The sequence below is a fragment of the Protopterus annectens genome, chromosome 4.part1 (assembly GCF_019279795.1).
Source record: "Protopterus annectens isolate FY-2018-M chromosome 4.part1, PAN1.0, whole genome shotgun sequence".
In the NCBI taxonomy this organism is placed as follows: domain Eukaryota; kingdom Metazoa; phylum Chordata; order Ceratodontiformes; family Protopteridae; genus Protopterus; species Protopterus annectens.
The window spans coordinates 587,368,584-587,388,823 of record NC_056734.1 but is presented as its reverse complement, the minus strand read 5'-3'; positions in this window follow the sequence as shown (position 1 = coordinate 587,388,823).

Here is a 20,240-nt window from a genome sequence, read left to right as displayed (position 1 = left end):
TCAGGGGTTAAATTCCCTAAAAACATCCACAAATCCTTTATTAAATGAGGAATTTTATTATAAATATGCTTTAACCAGGTGTCAATAACTACACTTAAGGGGAAAGTTTTAGAGTGACTCCCAGCTATAATGGGTCTAAAAGGGGGTCCAAGTAATTTTTATGTATTTTTGGCACTCCTATTATGGTAGCTAACATCAGGTTTCCCACTTTCATAAAGTTATACAGGTCCATATCAATTCTCCCTTCTAACAACATGTCTTCTAAGAACATATCTATTCTTCTGTATCCTATATTAATTTCATTCATGGATACCGTAGTATAGTTACCTGAATCTACTAATGTATTATACATTTTATTGACATAATCTTCCTGGTGATATATAACTATCCCTCCCCCCTTATCTAGTTTCATTATTCGTATGGATTGGTCAGAAGTTATTTGTTGCAAAAGATCGAACTCTTCCTTATTCAAATTGTTACTATGATTTGTACATTTATAATTTTTATCTCTATTTTCCTTTCCCCATACATAATTTTTTAATGCATATAAATCACGAGTCACCAATTTCTCATATAAAGTTACATGTGGATTGCCTGGAGAAATAAATTTACTTTTTTTCTTTAACTTATCAGTTTTCATCTTCATAGGTGTATTATTAAAATAAATAGCTAAATTCAATTTCCTAAGGTATTTCTTTAGCTCAATAATACTATCTACTATCCTAAAATTGTTACTAGGAACAAATTTCATACCTTTTGAAAACAGTGTAAAAAATTCATTACTGATTTCCATATCAGTGTAGTTATAGATGTTAAAATTATTTTTTTCATGTATAATACCATTAATATTATCATCCCTCGTATTACTATTATTTCCTGCTTTTCCATTATCTTGAGCCTCAAGATTTCCGCTATTCTTACTAATAGATGTTACTTTTATTAATAGTTCCCCATTATTTGTGGGTATGGATGCCATTGCTGTCTCTCTCTTCCTTCGTTTTTCCTCCAATTCCATTTTCTCTGCCAGTTCCTACTCACAGCAGGTTCCTGTACTCCTTGAAAATTTTTTCCTCTTTTATGTACATCTGTTCTATACTCCACACTATTATACTTTCCTTCCATTCCATAACTATTTGTTTTCACAGTTCTCCATTGATACACCATTCCATTCTTATAATCATACATGTCTCTAGCTAATTTTTTATGCTTCCTTGTTATAATAATATCAGCTTTGCGGTCCGCCTCTCTGAATTGTTTTTGATACAAACTTTCCCACTGTTCAAAAAGCAAGTCCTCACATATAATTTTATTCAATTTTTCCACCTTATCTATATATTTGCACAATTTCCCATCATTCTTTTTAACTAATAGCTTAATAAATTCAAATCCAAAATTATCAAAATGTGTGCCAAACTCCTTACAATTCTGCTCGTCCATATCTATTCCCATAGGAGGTTTGAAGAATCTAAGACCCTTAGGCAGCAATTTTAAATCTAAACATTGATGCAAATAGGCATTATCGATTTTAATGCCTCTGATAACATTAAGGTGTTTCCCCATAGTGTAAATTAAATCCCGCAAAGTTCCATGACTTACATCATTGTTCACATGAACACTATTGTCATTACAATTCATTTTATCAAAACATATGTCTACAGTAATAAAATTGTCCAGTCTATTACTAATTCCAGTAGTAGCTTTTACATTGCTCATATTATTATTAATGTTAGTTCTAGTCCTCGGGCTAGAACTCAAATGTACAGTACCTTGTTGTAAAGTGTTATGGGCTGCCTTAGTAGCATACATTTTCCCAGCCACATAACGTTTAGGTTTAGTGCCAGTTCGTTTAGATTCATCATCTACGTTATACAGGGAAAAATCAAAAGTAAAGTCCTTGTCGGTAAGGCTGCTGTTATCCGGAATATGATGTTTAATGTCCAATATGTTTCTTTGTGTAGATGTAGCTGCTAAAAGTTTCTGTCCATTTGGTATCTCAAATTCAAGCTCACTCGAACTTGATGGTATTCTATAGGCGTCTTGTGTATCAGCTTCTGCATGCTTCCCCTCTTGTTGCGTTAACATTTGAAGTAACCTAGTTACCTCTCCTTTGAGTGTAATAACTTCCAACTGAAGCTGTGAAATGTCTTCTGATTCATTAGGCGTACACTTCCCTGAAGCACACTCCTCCTGGATATCCATAACGAATAAATAATCCAAAAAACTGCCAAAAGCAATGAAAATCCTCAACCTTAGAAGGAATGACACCGCAGGAGCAATAATACGTCCTTTATTAAGACGACAGCATGTAAACAAAAATATATAGCAGCATACAGAGAAATAAAACTAGTAGTAGGATTAAGCGCTTTCATCCACCATCATGTGGACTTCATCAGAATCAATTAATCAATAAGCACACCATAGTTTATATACATTTTGGCGCCAATTCACAATAAAGTTTTAAAAGGCAAGTGTTATGCATTCACTGAAATATATAATAAACTATTAAAAATCCTAGTAAAACACTACATTCTAAGCTTCCTACTATTTAAAATATATGCTTAGTGTCTACAATATAAAATTATGTTACTACCCTTCATTATTATCTACATTTTATTTCATGTAAATTTTTATCTAATTATAACCATGCCTAGGGTCTGAGTAGAGTATCTACATCATTTGGGGATTCAATAATGGCTCCCAGTTTGCAGTCATCTGTGAACTTTGTTAGCCAGAGTCTCTTAGTGTTGGCCTCTACTTCAGAGAAGTAGATGCTAAACAATAGAGGTCCCAGGACTGAACCCTGAGGTACTCCACTTGTCACTTGTTTGGAGCTGGATTTGGAGTCAACTATTTTTACAGTGGGATCTGTCAGTAAGCCAGTTGGCAACCCATCGAGTGGCATAGGGATTAATGCCCAGCTTAGTAAGTTTATCTTTGATTCCAAAGTGGGGGATGGTGTCAAAGGCCTTGGCGAGGTCCAGATAGGCTGTGTGGACTGCATTACCCTCGTCCATGGCTCTGGAGACTGAGTCGAAAAAGTCAATCAGGTTCAGCTGACAATATTGGCCCTTCATGAACCCAAACTGGGTGGGGTCCAGTGTTTGAAGGTTGCCAATGTCTTTGTTTATAAGTCCTGTGATAATACATTCCATGGCCTTGCAGATCAGGCTCATCAGACTGATGGGGCACTGTCAAACTGAGGGCTGTGGAAAAGCAGCATTTTACAAATCCATTGGCCAAACATGCTGCTTTCTGTCATGCTAACAAAAAATGTTTTTATAAATTTGCTGTAATAGAACAAGTAAATAATTTTGATATGAGGTGGAATGCTAAAAGTGAGCTTGACTGGAAGGAATACTGCTGGCAAGTGAGGCTGAATGCCTGTGTGGTTTCAGGCATTAATGATAGGGAGAATTTCAAAGTTGTTTTGAAAAGGAAAGGGTTAAAGCATTAAGTTAATTGGGTCTTGTGATTTTTTTAAATTATTTAAACTTGATTGATTTGATTTTGCAACTTGATCTGATGAAGTTCTGTTTCTGAAAGAAAGCAATTACCGGTTGTATTTTCATTTAATTAAGTGATTATTTTATCTTTTTTGAGCTGTTTTATACTGTTGTATTTTCGTACATTTTTCATAATGCTTTGACCATTAAGTTTAATGATTTTAGCCCTCAGGTTAGGACTAACACCATGAACAATTGGGTGGTTATAAAGATAGAAGAGGGAGTTCACAACTCTGTGGGTGAAGACAAATTTTTTTATACATAAATTGGGCATGAATGTTAAAGACATTTTGGAAAAAGGGAAGGAAGTGGAGGCAAAGGGTACCACTAAGTCTGGTAGATACAGTTATTGTTGTTACATTTTGGACAAGAAAGTTTTTTCTTTAAATAATCATTGTGGTACAGAAATTAAGTTGGAAAAAGGAAATTGTGATACCAAAGGCCTATTACATATATTGCAGTTTGTAACTGATGTCAGTTATTTTATGTAAGGAACTCAGAAAGTAAACTAGCTAAAAGGATGTAGGAACATTTACAGGATATGGAAATGGCTAATTTGAATAATGCTTTGTATAAACATTCACTGTCTTATGATGGCTTTGCAAAACTTGAACTTTGCAGTCATTTGTGAACTTTGTTAGCCAGAGTCTCTTAGTGTTGGCCTCTACTTCAGAGAAGTAGATGCCAAACAAGAGAGGTCCCAGGACTGAACCCTGAGGTACTCCACTTGAACTTTGCATTTTAGAAATTGTATACTCAATTTCTAGGGGATGGTATTGGGAAAATAGGCTAGAGTACCAGGAATTGCTCTGACAAGTTAGATTGGATGCCACAGTCAGACCTGGTTTAAAATGAACATATCTTGATTCAGCCTGTTATCAAAAAGAGACCAGAAAAGTTATGAAACAGAATAAGTTTGATAAAAAATTTCTTTTTATATATTTATATATTTATTGTTTTATATTATATGATTTTATCATTTTCAACAATGTTTTTTATACATTGCTTGTTTTTTATGGAGAAGGATTGTGACTTAAATATGTTAAGTAGTTAATTTGTTTTAATTGATTGATTGATTAGTATTTTAATTGCACCTCCATGGAATGTATTTAAGCACTATTTAGTTGAAACTATAATGTTCTGCAAAAGTCCAGTGTGTTGTGCATGAAAGCGCTTAATGAATGTATTAAAATCTTTTGGAGTATAGTTTTTTTTTTTTTTTTTTTTTTTTTTTTTTGCTGAGCTCACAATAGATTTTGAATGCCCAGGACTATGTGGACATTTTCTTGGTTACTCTGAAAATTTATCTCCCTCAAAAGCAGTACTGTTGGATGCCTATCTTCGTGTCCTGTTGTTTTCCACTTTTATTGTTGAAAGTAACTCTCAACTTTCTGCCTGTAAAACAATTTTACAGCCAACTCAGTATGGTGTCACTCATGCCCAGCTTAAGTTTAGTTATTAAGTAGATGTGGTCAACCATGTTGAAAGCCTACTGGAATTTAATAAGATCACATCTGTTCATAATCTAAAATCAAAAACTAAAGGTGTTTTACCACAAAACAGTTAGAAGTTTGTGATTATAGATGCTCCTTCATTGTAGGTTTTCTGAAATAAGTGAGTGAAATCTCGGATTTTTCGATCATTCTTTATTCACTACATCTTTGATACGCCATACAATATGTGAATTGGCTTGTAACTTAATTATCACTCTTTCACTATTTTCAACTTCTTTTTGTAGCTAGAAGCAAATATGGCTATTTTCTTTCGCCTTTCTGCTATGTCCTCGTGCAGTTTTATTTTTGCCATATATTTTGTGATAGAATATGATGCAGAAGAAATATAACAACCCTCTCTACCTCTCTCTCTCTCTCTCTCTCTCTTTTTTTTTGAGCAAATCTGTGAGACGAAGCGAACAGCTTATGAATAGAAGCAATATCAAACAGATATATAAGAAATTACATTATCACAGTAAAACCACTGAGCAAGTCTTTATCTAAAGGGCAGATCTACTGTAGAGCATATAGGAAATTCCTGCATCTCAATCATACTTTTACTTTACAAGTTGAGTTGCATAACCGAGCCAAATAGCACAAATGCAATCTGCTAGTAGTATACAGAGTACGGAACATGGCTGGGCACATATAATGAAGGAAATCAATATTTGAGATACAATTGCTACACTGCCTATAAACTGTGACTTCTAGATAACATAATTAAAATAATATAATCACAATAATCAATTGCAGAGATGTGGTGAAATTTAATACCTCCTGGATAAATTGTTTAACTCTTTGGTGACACTCTCAGGACCAATCTTTGCTAATTAAGAAAAAAATCCCAACACAACCCAAACCTATGCCATTGAATATTGCTTAAATAATGAACACTGTTAAATGAGTGCTTTAGACCAGCACTTATAAGAAAGAAATAATGTCAGCTTTAGTCACAGAGATAACTTATCATTACATTTATATACAGCTTTTCATAGACACAAATACTGTTAGTTCATTTTTTTACCTCAGTTGCAGAAACTGTCAATGTGAATATCTGATTATTTATGATAAAAATACAAAACTTAGCAGATTATGCAAAATCATGAAAACAAATAGTTGCTATATCACTGAATGGAATATACCTTCTTGAAAGACGTTTGCTATAGTAAAAATCTCCACAACAAATAAATGCCCATAGATTTAAATTCTGTCTACCTTTTGGCACATGTTTATAGCTTGTGAGAGCACTTTAATTGCATGCACGCCTTCTTCACAACACTTGAATTAGAACAGGATTTTGTAACTTTATTATGTAGGCTTTAAATGTGGTTAAACTGAAACCAGAGGATGTCATCAGTAAAAAAGGGATAAGTCTAAGTGACTGTAAATGGCTTAATAACTCAGTTCTAAACAAATTACAATTATTTCTGTAGTCCTGATCATCATAGAAAGGATATGATCCTGTTTCAGTTCTAGGGTTGCCACATTTTCAAATGCTCAAAGTTGGATATTTTTATGAAATAATGAGATTTGTGCATGACAACCCAGTGAAAGTACTGGACTGTATTATTTTGCTAAAAAGTTCATTTTGTATAATTTAATTTGTTTGTGCTGCCTCATATACTATCTTAGGGTTTCAGATAAAAAAATGATTGCTCTCTGCAACTATTAAAAGAGATTTACAAAAAAAATGTATAACCTGACATACAGGCATTTGCTATTTTTCAAGTTTTTTTGCAGGGCACAACCGATCAAAAAAGGACTGTCCTGTAGAAAAAGGGACAAGTGAGAATCTTACTTATTTCATCATACCATACTACTCATCTACATCTGTGGTATTAGAGTAAGATGATATATATCATCTAAACCTGTGGTATTATAGTAAGGTGATATATATATAATCTAAATCTGAGGTATTAGAATAAGGTGATATATATATATCATCTAAATCTGTGGTATTATAGTAAGGTGATATATATCATCTAAATCTGAGGTATTCATTTAAGGTGATATATATCACCTAAATCTGAGGTATTAGAATAAGGTGATATATATCATCTAAATCTGTGGTCTTATAGTAAGGTGATATATATAATCGAAAGCTGAGGTATTCATTTAAGGTGATATATATCACCTAAATCTGAGGTATTAGAATAAGGTGATATATATCATCTAAATCTGTGGTCTTAGAATAAGGTGATATATATCATCTAAATCTGTAGTATTACAGTAAGGTGATATATATCATCTAAATCTGAGGTATTAGATTAAAGTGATATATATCATCTAAATCTGTGGAATAAGAGTAAGTTGATGTATATCATCTAAATCTGTGGTATTAGAATAAGGTGATATATATCATCAAAATCTGTGGTGATATTATAGTAATGTGATATATATAATCTAAATCTGTGGAATAAGAGTAAGGTAATATATATCATCTAAATCTTAGGTATTAGAATAAGGTGATATACATCATCTAAATCTGTGTAATTAGAGTAAGGTGATACATATCTTGAGATAAGGATGGACTTTTATGTTCACCTAATAAATAAATAACTGCCCTAGGTACTCAGTTTATGTTTACTTGAAAATGAAGGAGATATAGTCAACAACAAAAAAAAAAACAGTTCTTTATAGCCCATTCAGTGGTAGACAGCTATCCTAAACATGTGTGCAATGAACATTTGACTTCCACCTGTATGGCATTATTAAACCCTATAAGCAGTTTTTCAAGGCTAGATCATAGCTTTCTATATGTAAAATGAGTGCATGAAAAAGCCATACCACAACTAATGACTGCTATGATTTAGTGGTCAAACCATCCATTAGACATGTTTTACCCATATCCATGAACAAAAACTGGCTTTCCTAAAGTTAACTGGCCATGATGCCAAGTGAGCAATATGTACAGAAAGATAAAGATGTAAAAGTGCTGTGAATAAAGCTGTGTTTACATAGACATACCTATTTGGACAAAATACAAAAAGTTGTCAAACATAATGTCACCCCTTTCAGAGGGACTGTGTGTCTTTTCCCCACCACACCAACAATTCAGACACACAAGCATATTAGTTATTTATTTATCTATGTGAAATATTGATGATAAGTTTTCCCTCTTACAAGAACATGAGAGTGCCTTTGTGAGTAAGCACCACATTTTTATAGCACACTATACTTTGCAATAAAACATGATATTTCATGACAGATTTGTAGACTGATGATTGTTCTTTCATTGAAATAAACCTTTATTTTTTTTACTCAGTTTAACTTCTTTTTATAAACTTATTTCAGCATTCTATAATTTCTTAAAATCTACATGAACAAATATTGACCAATCAACACTTGCGAAGCAAAGGCCCCACACCATTAGCACTCTAAAAATAAGAAACTACTTACTATTAATTGCATTTACTTATAAGCCCACTACACATAAATGTCTCTTTTTCAGGGGCAAGCAAGAAGAACTGTCTTTTGAAGTGACTTGTTCAGAGTCACACAGTAGGCATATGTAGGCTGACAGTCTCAGATCATGGATTATATTCTTCAACTCTAACAGTTCATAGGCTTAATCCTTCATGCTAACTGACAACTCCTTACTTCTGGTGGGGTCATTTGGAGCATTGTGTTCATCATGCAGAGGACAGCTGAGTATTTCCCCCCATTCTGAAGTTATTAGTACCTCTGATATTGCACTGCTCTCTTTTAAAGGGCCAGGCTAAGCTCAATGCATCATACCAGTGAATAAGGATGCTCCAGAAGGTTTACTGGGTCTTCCACAGAGTGAACATTGCAAGTGTGATAATATTGGGCTACATGTTTTTGAGAAGTTATTAATGACAACTACTAAATAAGGACACAGTTGAAAGTCTGATCTGAATATAGAGACATCGATTATCACAGTTATGATAATGCAAATAATGCAAGCTGGTAGTAGTGATTTTGAAAATAATGTACCAGTCTTCACTGTACCTATAGTGCTACTAGTAAGCAAACAGAAAAAAAGCAGTAATCGCCTGAGGGCCTTTACTCTATAATGAGAACAGGATGAAGGATGTGGTAAGTTGTAAACTGTCATCCAGTTATTCATGAGGCAATAATTTACATAAATATTAACTTTTAATATTGAATGAATTGTATGGTACCTAGAACCTAGATTTCACTAAACTAGAACTTTAAATGCTTAGTTATATCACCCACAACATGATGTTTTTGTACATTTACACACAGGTAGAAAATATTCAAATAATGAATTTTGTCACTGTAGGATCAATATAATTGATTATAAACTATGTGCATAGATTCATTTTTCAGATTTGTTCTAAGATGAAAATGGAAAGATAATTTCATTAAGGGGTAAGTACATCTTTGAGATATTTCTAATAAAGATCAATTTAATGCATTATGCAAACACAAAAAAAGTTGGTCATACTGCACTTTTTAATTTTCAAGTGTGGATAGTTCTAAGAATGTATAATCTGGATATTAATGGGCGGCACAGTGGTGCAGTGGTTAACATTGTCACCTCACAGCAAGAGGTTCTCTGGTTCGATTCTCAGCTGGGGTGCCTTCTGTGTGGAGTTTGCATGTTCTCCCTGTGTTCGCGTGGGTTTCCTCCGGGTACTCCGGTTTCCTCCCACATTCCAAAGACATGCATCTGGAGCATTTCTCCCCGGGCCTCCGCTGAAAACAGGCTCTGTGGAACCTAGTCGGACATTCCTGGTCAACAAATGTTAAATAAATAAATAATAAATAAATAATTATGCTGTCTATTAAAGACAGGATGCAGAAAGTGCACATTTGAAGTTTTTGCTAAATATGGTCTTAACAGTAAGTATTTAATTAACCCTTTAGATTGCAAAGGGCTGTGTTACTTTTTCATATAGATCAAGTGGTCGTTTGATTTTTACTGTTAAGTGCTTACAGCTGTAATGCTTAATGTGGACACGCGTGCACACACACACACACACACACACACACACACACACGCACACACACACACACACACACACACACACATGCACACACACACACACACACACACACACACACACACACACACACACACACACACACACACACACACATGTATATATATGTATATCCCATCAAGGACATGTCACTGTTCTAGCTACATAGCTTCTGAATGTCTATACCTTTTTTTTACCTTTTTTAAGCCTTTACAGGTGCATTCAGGCCAATAAAACTACACCCCACAAACTGTGGACATGACATGGTTTGGATTTTTAGAGAACTCATCAGTACAGCATACCAATATACCAGTGTCTCAGCTACGTGACTTCTGAATGCCCATGAAGTTATGATCCCATGATGCTATGTTCCACAGGCCTCCAGTGCTGGAAGTTTTAGGCATTAAACAGTGAAGACTATAGCTTGGCTGAGTCTTTCTTGCAGTTTTTATTGAATGGTTTGTCTGTGTAACCTTTTTCCTCCTGCTTGGATGTTGTTTGTGATATTTTGTAGGCACCTTAATGTTTATGGGCATCAGTTGGGTTTTAAGCCCTGAGGCTACTAAAAGGCTAACACTTGCTAGGTCTGCAGCTTGTGGGGTGAGCTTTTATTGGTGTACATGTACTCAGAAAGATTAAAAAAGTCATGAGCATTCAGAATTCATGTAGGTGAAACATTGGTATGTCCTTAAAAAGTTATTTGCATATATCCCATGGGCTTCCTCCATGAGAGGTTTACTGTATGACATAGTGAGACATTAGCTTGGCTAAGTCTTTCTTGAAGATTTAGCAGAATAGTTTGTCTACCCTTTACTTGGATATCTATCTATCTATCTATCTATCTATCTATCTATCTATCTATCTATCTATTTATCTGTCTCTATCTAGCTATAGAAAAATCCAGCTTTCAATGAATAATACCTTCAGGAGTTCATAGATTCATAGGTGATAACTGGTCTGTTGACCTGAAGGTCTTTATAAGCCTAGCCATGTGTACCGAATATAACACTAGATTAACCCAATATAAAGGATCTTGCCTAAACTCAAGATTTTAGTTAGCAATGACTGCCTATATCTAAGGCTCATAGGTGAAATCCCCAGCAGGAATTTTTGATTTCTCATCCTGTCATCCAGACTACACTTAAATGGGGTCATAGAGGGGCTTTGTTTGATGGGAACTGATAGCCTATTCCAGAGGAGTGTCATCCTCTGTAAGACATATCAATCTCTCCAGCAGTTCCTATTTATGTCGCAGGCCAGGTTACGGTCCCTGGGGTGGGTGACCCTTCTCCCATTTGACCTGCAGATGTGCAGCATTTCCATTAGGTTTGGATCTGAGATTGCTCTGTAAGTCAGGCACAAGTCTCATCTAAGTAGTCTGTATGTTACTGAGTATGGTGATGATGACTTCAGTCTGTCAATGTATGACATGTGCTGGAGACACTGAATTTTCTTGGTTAGAAATCTTTGAGGTCTCTCAGGTTACTGCAGGTGCCTGGTAAGGTACATACCAAAGGGAGCATTATACTCAATTATTGACCTGATAACAGTTGAGCAAAGCATTTGCCAATGAGGTGTGCGATGTAGAATGCCTTCCTTACCACAGTAGACACATGGTGGTCAAAGTTTAGGCTACAGTCTACTTGCATTCACAGATCTCTCACTACTGAGTTGTTACTTAGGGTATTATTATTTATATGATAGTCTGCGGGGATATCATTTTTATAGAAGGGGATGATAATGCAGTTTTTAGCACTGAGTTTAAGTCCATGGCATTTGCACCAGTTATTGGTTTGTGCAAGTCCCTCTTGATGTATACATCATTTGGAGATTCAGTGATTGCACCTAATTTGCAGTCATGAGCAAACTTAGTCAGTAACAGCTCCTCTGTTTTGGCCTGAACTTCTGAGAAGTATATTCCAAACAATAGGGAGCCCAGCACTGACCCGTGAGGATTCCCATTGGTGACAGATCTGCTGGTTGAGGTAAAGTCCTCAACTCTGACTGACTGTGATCTGTTGGTGAGCCAATTAGCAGCCCACCTGAAGACATAAGGGTTGATATTCAACTGGGAGAGTTTATCAATGATGCCCAAATGTGGGACTGTGTCAAAGGCCTTGGCTATTTCAAGGTAGGCTGTATGCACAGATTCTCATTTGTCTACAATTCTGGTGATTTTTTTCAAAGAAGTCCAGCAGGTTTAACAGCCATGACCTACCTTTGACAAAACCAAACTGTGTTGGATTAAGGATTTGAACATCACCTATATCCTTATTTATAAGTTACATGATGATTCATTCCATGACCTTACAGATAAGGCTGGTTAAGCTTATGGGTCTGTAGTTCCAAGGGTCTGTTTCATCTTCCTGAATTTACAAGTCCTAGAATAGTTTTGCTTTCATCAGCTCTACTGCAAGACTGCAGTACTTTGAAACCTTTCTAGAAATGTTACAGAGTATTTCTATTTACTACCAGTTCTGTGACCATTGAGTTAGTTCATAAAAGATGGGTGAGGAATGAAACTAACATTGTAGGGTGTCATGGGCCATGCCACTGCAAAAAACATTTCATAACTAACATCATCAACCAACACTTTCATTATGGATTTTTTTCAATGACTTTGGCTTACTAGTTTGTCGTTGGAAATGTTAATATGAATTCCAGCATTATGCAGTGCTTACTGTAATAGAATCAGTCCATGCTCACACTTTTTAGATAAGGAGTATTTTATAGACAAAGGGAGAGAGCTTTTTGCAACAAAAGATGGGGAATAGCAGAAACAAAAATCTGGTCCATTCATAACAGACTGTCCAGAGTTAATTTTTACACCTAAATATTATTTAACACAGGGCTTTTTAAAAACACTTACTTACAGTCATCATTATGTTTAACAGATTTTAGGACAAAGGTGGGGTAATTTCCACAACTTTTCCAGTTCACATTTTTAAGGATACCTTCAGGACTTCAGATTTCAAGGGCATCTTCTAGACAAGCTTCTCCCTTCTGACTTAACTTCCTTATATTCTTCTCTGATGTTCTTCATATTGATCACTGTTGAGTAGCCTTAGTTATATAGCTTATATCCTGCCAAGGATATAATAGCAGTCCAGTTTCGAAAGCTTCAGGGCACCTTCCACACACCCAACTCTTCAAGCAGCTTAAGAGATGAGCTGACTAAAAGACAAGTTCAGGAGAGAAACTCTTCAGAGCTTTAGTGCCTCTGAAGCGTACAATCCTTTGAAGCTTTTGAGGATTGATGCTCAACTTGTACTTTCCTTTTCTGGACAGATAAGTTCTCTTTGAGGAAATAAAAACTTCTATTTTCTTATATTTATTGATTTTTTATTACCTTTCTCTTCAAAAAAGTTATTTTAAAGCTAGGGTTGTTGTGTTTTAATGGGCTGTCTCAAAACTTTAATGTACTTTTAAATGGAGCCCTCTTTTTTCTGTCAGTTTTAAAGCAGTGCAAACTAACTGATAACATATTTTCTATGGAGCAATTGTGTTTACTTTTCCATTGTATGGCTGCTATAGTGTTTGAAAATTCTTTTTACTGTGTTTTTCTGTCAAAAAAAGTAAATTCTGTACACTAGTATTTTTACCTGCATTTACTGTTTCTCTTCCCTTGGATGGAGGCACTATTTCTGGCTTAACCATGGAACAGATTTTCAGTCCCACAGTCGTTTTTTCTGCCAGACACACAATGAAAGAGTTAAGCAAACAGCCTTTGCCACCAGAGCAGGTTAGCAATTTGCCTCAGCAGCAAGTGGGTGACTCTGCTGTGGCCATTTGTTGTACCTCAGACCACTCGTCTTTTACCCAAATCTCTCTGATATGACACCTACAGCCACTATGGACTGGGAGTTAGCCACATTCTCTGCATTTTTTGGAGTACCCTCAGTGGGCCAAGGAGAGCCACTCTTGCTGTCCCTGGGAGAGGGAACAAGGATGGTTTTCCTGTTATGTCAGAATGCTGTGTCCATCCCTGGGGAAGCAAAGATGATTGACCCCATTTTCCCTGTGGAAAGAAACAGTAAACCAGAAGTGTATCTACTCCTCCAATTTCTTTGAGTAGGTGTAGTTTACTGGAACTGGCTTGGTGTTTAATTCAGGCTACTGATCCTTCTTGTAGAGTAGTTTTTTGGTAATGGAAAGAGGGATGCCTCTGTTCCTGTGGGATTTGTCCTTAGATTTCTGTTTCAGACTCAGAGGTAAGCTCAGTTTTTGATTCTTCCTGTGAGGGTTTCTCTTTCTACAAGACTATTGCTAGAATGTCCTAGTGTTTTCAGTAGGAAAACACTGAGATTTTGCAATCTCTCAGAAAATACTATGAGTTGTTACAGAAGGATTTCTAGAACCTATACCTATTCCTCTTGTCCTGTCTTCTTTAGAAGATGTGTGTTTTACTGCCTGTAAATTTCCTGATAGTCAGCCAGCTATCCCTAAAGAGGCAGACAGGAGGTATAAAGTTCCTCGATCTTTTAAATTTTTATACACTATTCCTAAACCTGTCCCAGTAGCTATAGCCTTAGTTGGGTACTGATGCAATGCACTTAGTTAATTCTAATCTTACTCTTTCTAATAAGATTGGAAAAATGTTGCTAGGCATGGGAAAAGTGAATACTTCTCCAACTTTGATTTTCAGAATATTATATTGTGAGGCTTATATATTAAAGTTGATTCTGACATATTGTGAAAGTATGATGAATGTTTTATCTACAGTTGCATCTTGTAAAGAAAGATCTGCTTTAAATAATTTAGTTTCTTCTGTTGCATAGGTCACTACTCATTGTTTGCAGTGTATATGATTCTGTTGATACATCTTCTGGGCTATAGCCACAGACCTCTCAACCAATCGGGGACAAATTTCAACTGAATCAGGGACAAGTCAATAAAAAATCAGGGACAATCAGGGACACTTTTAAAATATTAGTGCTATTAATTTGAAACATTGACAAAATCAGAGCATATGAATTAATACACATTTTCTGAAGTAAAAGAAGTCTATAACTCTTAATTATTGTCATTATGCATTAAGTGTAATTCACCACCTTTCCTCCAAAAGTCACTAGTTTTTGGAGGGATTAAGAGGGACAGAGCTAAAATTTGAGTCAAAATCAGGGACATCCCTGAAAATCAGGGACAGTCGAGAGGTATGCCACTGGTACTGTTTTTAAGAGGTTTTCTTGGCTGCATTCTCAGAACCTCCCAAATGTGATATTTTACATTTTCCCTTAGATAGAGATTTAGAGTCTGGTCTGGCTGCTACAGAGGTGATCAAAAAGTATGATGAAAGGGCATTGGCATGTGTTTATATTCCACCTAAAACTGTTATAATGGAGCTTAAGAAAATTCTGGGGGGAAATAATCGGTTTTCAGCAGGGAATATTACTTATAGATGGGTATTGGAATTTGATTTGCAGCAGGGAAGATGTGTCTGGGGGATCCAGAAGGGAAAATATAACAAAGGAGGGTATATTTTTGAAAAACTTATGAAAATATTTGGCATGGAAAATGTGAATTCAGCAGTAGGAGTTTGGAGTACATTTATGTATTATTCCCAAGATACATAAACTGGGCTAGGCTAAACAGAACTTACATTTCACAGTAACATATGCATTTAATTGAAAGTTTTGATAGACATCCAATAACTATTTCGGATCACTTGCACATTGTAAGTTACATAAAAATGCAGGGTAATGAAATAAAACTGTGGCACTTGCACTTTCCCACTTATCTTTTGAAAAGTTAGGAATTTTAGGAATGGGTAGTGGAAATTATTTGGGAGTTATTGGAGAAGACATACATTTATTCTAGAAATATAGCTAGGTAGTGGGGTTTTATTAACCCGGAGTTAAAAAATAGGGTGGAAATAAAAGAAAAAGAGATATAGTTAAGAAGTATCAATAATTATTTAGACAGACTGACAAATGTTAAAATATTGCAAAACAAGAATCTCACAGAACAAGAAGAGGAGAAATTATAGAGTGTTAAGCAGGAAATAAAGGATTACCTTGATAATATGCATGAGTTTAGAAAGATTGCTGTTAAGCAATCTGTTTTTCGATAATAATGCCAGAGCACAAAATCTTTTAGCGCAACAACTCAGGAAACAGAAAGTAGGGTCGTTGCCATGTTTAGGGTGCCTATAACAAGAGATCCTGTACAGGTAATAGAAATATTTTGTAAATTTTATGAAAGTCTGTATGAAGCAGAGAAATATGGAGATCAAGAAAAGGTACAAATGGAAATTTTTAGGGAAGAATTAAATACAATAAGGTTAGTGAGAGATGAGGCTCAATTACTAATAGTTAGGATAGAAGCAGATGAGATAAAAATGCTGATATTTAACCAATCATCAGGAAAGTCCCCAGGAATAGATAGTATTCCTGTGAAAGTTTGGAAGCTGGGAGGGAAAAAATTATATGTTTAGTTTAACAGTATTTTAAGAGGAGAAGAAGCACTAACTTCCTGGAAGAAAGCAGTAGTGGCTGTAATACCTAAATAGGGTAAAGACCCATCAGATCCAGATTCATACAACGCCATTTCAGTCCTAAACCATGATTATAAAGTGCTTATGTATACAATGGTTAAAAGAATGGCAAATGTGAGATCAAAATTTGTTTATTTATTTATTTTCCGTTTGTTTACTGAGATAGTCCAACTGGGCAGAACCTATTTTCAGAGGAGGCCCAGGGAGAAAAGCTCCACACAGTAACAATACATAATAAAACATATACATAAAGTGATATTTATACATTGGTAAAAAGGTATGACAGAGATAATAAATTAAGGTACTTAAGTAACAGCAAATAATTAAATAGCATTAGCTGAAGCTAAACTGTGGTTACAACAATACATAAATTATACAATATTGTTATTATTTATTTGTATTATCAACAATTGTATTTATTATTATTAATAAATTATACAAAATTATACAATACATAATAAATTATATAATAAAATTGATAGGCATGGATCAATTTGGTGTTGTGGAGGGGAGGAAAACATTTGACAACATTAACAGAACATTGATGATCCAGAGGGAAGCTGAATGTAAGAAAATACTACTGTTATTGGTGAGTCTTGAAGCAGAGAAAGCATTTGATAGAGTAGGTTGGGAGTTTATGAGCAGGGCAATGGAAGCAGTTGCATTCCCTGAAAAATTATGAAGCTGATTAGGAGGATATATGAGGGATTGGAGGTGAAAATTAAAATGTGTGATAATTTCTGTTTGAGTAGAGGAACTAAGCAGGGTGTCCTCTTTCCCTTTGTTATTTGCACTATAGTTAGAACTATTTGCAAAGAAAATAAGGGACTCTGAAATTCAAGGATATAATTGGTATAGTAGTCAAGAAAAGCTGGTTCTATTTGCAGATGATATTATTTTATACCTCATAAAACCAGAAAAGGACATTTCAGTGTTGTGGAACATTTTGAAGTAGTATCATATCTTTTTGGGATATGAAAAAATTATCTACGCACACACAAATTGGTTCATCAATATCCATATTGATGGGTATATGATAAAATGCAGTACTTATGAGTATGGATTAAAAAGGATACTGGTGTGACAGCTTAGGATCTATGGGAAGACACTAAACAAAAGATAATACAAAAACTGAGAAATTGGAAGCTCTGCTATATGGATATGGATATACAAACTGTTAAAATGTTTTTAGTCCCTTTCATTTTATACACTAGTCAGACATATTTTTATCAACCAGAGCAGAAGTTATGGATAGCGATTAATAAAGGGATGAAGAATTTTATCTAGGAGGGGAAGACAGCAAGAGTCAAGTGGGATAAGCTGATTCTTCCAATTGAACTAGGTGGTTTGGGATTAACCAATTTGAAGGGGTATTTCAGAGCTACAGAGTTAAGGCTCCTATACATAGCACAAGCCAAAACCAATAATTCAAAGTAGAAAGTGATGATGAATCAGAGGAAAGCTCAAGAAACTAGGAGAGACTGAGATTTTGGATGCAGATCCTTAAGGAGAATAACAATAAACATGCAGAATATTATATTCATAAAGTAGAAGAAAGTATTCTAAGAAATAATCCAACACAAGAATGGACAAAGGGGATTCTGCCAATAGGATGATTGCAATTAGGTATACAGACAATAGGCAAGAGGGGCCTGGAATCTATTGGAGAAAGCTGGTAAAGGAACCAAAGTATTGGGAGCAAGTAATTAGAGAGAGAACGGTAATAGAATGGGAAGATGCCAATAATTTATTTGGACTGCAGGATAGAAATTCCCTTCTGTATCAAGGATTGATATCAGAGTATAGGCAATGACAAAAAATAGGGGATTCCAAGTGAAAGACCAGTGCTGGCATAATTTTTAGTAGAATCTAGAACAGAAGTTGCTGTTAAAAAAGAGAATAATTGATAGAACATACAAAATATTGCATAATAACTATAAGAATCAGTCAGAGGAGGTTAGAAAGGATTGGGAAGAGAGATTGGATAAGCAATTCACAAAGAAACAATGTGGGATATACGCATGCCTCCCAAATATGCAACAAAGTGTAGAGGATTTAGGATCTTTACTTGGAAGTATTTATATAGGTATTTTTATACCTCAAGTAGACTCCAAAGATTTTTTCCTCAGGTAGAGATCAAATATTGGAGGTAGGATAGGGAATAAAGAGGTAATTGGGAACATATTTTTTGGGAGTGCAATGAGTTGACACTCTTTAAATATTCCCTGCAGACTGCTCTTTCAGAGATACTTGATAAATGATTTGGTGTAACTAAGGAAAAGTTTTTTGAGCTATGTTACAGAATTGGAATTGCTAGACATTGTAAGGCCTTGCTGAGTCTAATTCTGGTGGCTGCCAAAAAAGCAATTACTAGAAAACGGAAATCAAAGTCTAAACCAACATTACTAGAAGTTGTGAATATTATAACAGAGACTAAACAACAGGAATTGGGATCTTTAGAAAAGGGTAAGAGCAACTTATATAGAAAAAAGGGAATTGTGAGAATAATACATGCAGAGGAGAAACAAAGTTTAAAAGAAGGCAGGATCTGAATGAGCTGTGTAATGTTTGACAATGACTGGATAGATTATAAGTGGTGCATAATGTTTGCAACTACAATTATGTCAATATGATTGTGATATATAATATTTGCAACTAAAATTATGCCAATATGATGTGTTTTCATTCATATAAATGTATGAGTGCCTATGTCATATGTGATAATTTAATAAACATATTTCTTGTTTAAAAAAGTATTATTAAAGGGAATAGCCGATGCAATGAATCTCTAATACATTTCAACCCTCCATGTCCAAATTGTCCAAGGAATTTTCTTCCTCTTCATTGAATTTCAGCAAAAAACAGAATAATCAGTCTCAAAAGAATTCAGGGAAACAGATGTTTAAGAAGAAGTGGCAATGGGATTCCAAAAAGACATCTCAGACTTCCCAAAACCAAGGATAGTCCAATAAGTCTCAATGACTATTTAAAAGATCTTGTGATCCCCTCCCACCCTGGCCCCTCTTTTCTTCCAGAAAGTCTAAATCTCTTATTTTTCTCTTTGGCTTCAGATTGCTTCAGAAAATGGGTTCTGAAAATCATAGAACAGGGTTACAGACTGGGAGGAAGTTCCTGCTTTCCTCATCCTGCAGATCAGACTATTTTATTTCCTTCCATTCTTCATCACATACTGTCTCAAGGAGTAATAGAACAAGTTCCTCCTTTCCAGGTGAGGAAGGGCTATTATTCAAGGATGTTTCCAGTGCCAAAAAAGAAAATGTTTGGAGATCAGTTCTGGATCTTTTTTTCCTAAACCTATTTGTGATTGCGCCCAAATTCAAAATGACGACACTTCACAACCTGTTACCCCTTCTTCCTTTTCATGTTTCATGGTAACAGTAGACTTAGAGATGCTTATAATCACATCCATATTCACCCAGACTTCAGGCATTTTTTAAGGTTTTCTGTGCCTGGATCACCTTATCAGTTCTCAGCCTTACCCTTTGTACTATCCAATGCACCACACAAGTTCACAAAGTGTCTATCTCAAATTATTGGTCAGTGCAGGATACAGGGTATCCACGTTTCCATATTTAGATGACTTACTTATTTTCTGCTGAATATTTGTCAATATATAAGGAGTCTCTCTCTTGGGGGAGAGATCTCTTGTACAAGCTGGGATTCCAAGATAACATTCAAAAATCTTTCTTAACTCCCTCACACAGGATTGTGTTCTTGGGATGCCAACTAGACACCTCAGTTCAAAGAAGCCTTCTTCCAC